Genomic DNA, 2,759 nt, shown 5'->3' on the forward strand with positions numbered 1-2,759 from the left:
AACTTAAGGTCATGAAGATTTTCTCCTATGTCTTCTAAAAGTTTTATAGTTTTAGGTTTCACTTTTAGACTTAATATCCATTTTAATTAATTTTATATAAGTTATGAGATTTAGATCAATGTATTTTTTAAACACACAGCTATCCTATTGTTTCAGCATTATTTATCTAAAAGACTATGCTTTCTCCATTGAATTGCCTTTGCACCTTTTTCTCTTTTTATACGTCTCTATCTGGACTCTCTTCTGCCCCATTGATCTATGTGCCTATCCCTTCACCAATACCACACAGTCTTGATTACTTAGATTTATATAAATCTTAAAATTATTCAGGGTGATTCCTATAACTTTATTCTTTTTCAAATATTGTCTTGGCTTTTCTAATTCCTTTGTCTTTCCATATTAATTTTAGAATAAGCTTGTCTATATCTACAAGAAACCTTCTGGGATTTTGATAGACATTTTATTAAAACTATCAGTCAGTTTGGGAGAATTGACATTTTAACCATGTTGAGTCTTCCAGTCCACGAACATGGTATGCCTCCCAATTTACTTAGGTTTGATTTCTTTAATCAGTGTTTTATAATATTTGGCATATAAACCCTGAACATGGCTAAGAACTGTGGCTTTGAAAAAATTAATTCTGCATGACATTCAGTTTACTTTTTCTCTTAGAAAACTCATGTCTTCCATCAACTTTGGGAAATTTGTCCATAATACTCCTTTGAAAATTTTCTCTCTTCCTTCTTTTTGGAATTACTTATAGTTGGATTTTAGACATTGAATCTCTTGAATTTTTTCTTTATTGTTTTTCTTTTCTGCTTTGTCATCTTTTTCCCTTCATTAAGGGAGATTTCCTTATCTTTATCTTCCAATTCACTGCAGTAGGCAGAATTCTAAGATGACCCCTAAGATTCCTATCCCCAGAATACACACCCTGTATAATCCCCTCCCCTTGAGTGTGGGTGGGAGCTGTGAATATGATGGGATGTTACTCCCATGATTAGGTTATATGGAAAAGGTCAAGGATTTCGTAGATGTAATTCAGGTCCCAAATCACTCTTTTTTTGTTGTTGTTAATCAAAAGGGAGATTATCCTGGGTGGGCCTGACTTAACCTGATGAGCTCTTTAGAGGCATCTAGGCGTCAGAAACAGAGAAGTCAGAGACATTCTCTTGCTGTCTTTGAAGAAGAAAACACCCAGGTTGTGAACTGTCTAAGGAGAGTAGTGGCTTCTAGGAGCTGAGGGTCTACTTCTTACGACTTTAAAAAAATGAATTTTTGCCTACAACATGATTGAGCTTAGAAAAGATCTCTGAGATCTAGATGAGAACATATCTTGGGGACACCTTGGTCGATTCCTGGTGAGACCTTAATCAGGGAACCCTGCTATGCCCTACAGAAACTGAGATAATAAATGTGTTGTTTTCAGCCCCTATGCTTGTAGTAATTTGTTACACAGCAATAGAAAACTAATGCACCTTCTATGACTTTTTTACTTTGCCAATTACATATTTTTATTTCCAAGAACTCATCATTTAAAAAGATTAAACTCATTTATTTCAAATAAGCAATATCTTCCATGTGGTTAAAAAAATTAAAGCAATATGCAAAGATTTGCACTGACAAGTTTTGCAAAGAGCTCAATTGTATTCTTTTTATTTTTTATACCTTTCTATTCTTGTTTTACAGAATATAAATATATTCTCAAAGTTCTCTGTAGATAGTTTTGGAGTTTTATTTAAAGCTACCTTTAGTTTCCTAAATTAACTCTCTTGTTCCATTTATCTTGCAATTCTCTTTAAGCCTTCCCTCATATGTCTAATGCTCCTTTGTTTTCCATTCATCTTTTAAAATGAGGCAATAGAGAGTCTCAGTGAGAGCTGGTTATATGAGCAGAACTTGTCAATGGGCAGATTTTGCTTAAGGACCATGGGAGGGGAACTGATTATGCATTTTCTGTGGATTCACAGGGGTGGAAGAGATGGGTAAGAATACCAAACTGCAGAAGACTTAGCTTTGAGGCACTAACACCCAACTAGTTGCCCTAATTCTTTCTAGATATTTTGATCAATTTCTGTACAGAAGAAACCTTTTGTTTTCAGGCCAGCAAGTAAATATTTGGCTGTTAAGTTGTCTCCATGTAGGGGTTGAGGGTCCACTCTTCCTTGTGCAGACCTTCAGTTGGGAGGCCGTTGTCACCCTCACTTCTCATTTCTACTCTGTGTCATACTTGTAGTCTCTGAGGCCAGACACTGCTAAAGTTTGTAAGGTAGGTGGGCTGCCTCTTTAGCTGCAGTGTTTCCACACATAGTTTAAACGGATTGTTTGCTTCACTCTGCTTCATCCATTAGCACTCCTCCAGATGCTTTCTGACTTTGAAAACTTACTTAAATTTCTCATCCACTGACAGCTCCCCTCCTGTTCTCTTTATTGTGGTGGGTTTATGCATTTTAAAATTTCTGTACTATTATTTTAATGGAGTCTCTGGAGGGAGATGACTTAAATGTTTGTGCTCAGCCTACCATCTTGAACAGAAAAAATGTACAATGGGGAGAATAGTGGTGCTTATTACATAGGCTTTCTGAGGATTAAATGATTTATGCAAGTAAATTTCTTAGCACAGTGCCCAGCATGCACTTGATTATTTATAAATATTAGTTATTGTTATTATTATTATTATTATATTTACAAGCAGGAGGGAAATATAGTTCTGGGCAGGAAATCTTTTCCTAATGCCATTTGAAACCACAACAGGCAGG

The sequence above is a fragment of the Miniopterus schreibersii genome (genome assembly GCF_964146895.1).
Source record: "Miniopterus schreibersii genome assembly, chromosome: X".
In the NCBI taxonomy this organism is placed as follows: Eukaryota; Metazoa; Chordata; class Mammalia; order Chiroptera; family Miniopteridae; genus Miniopterus; species Miniopterus schreibersii.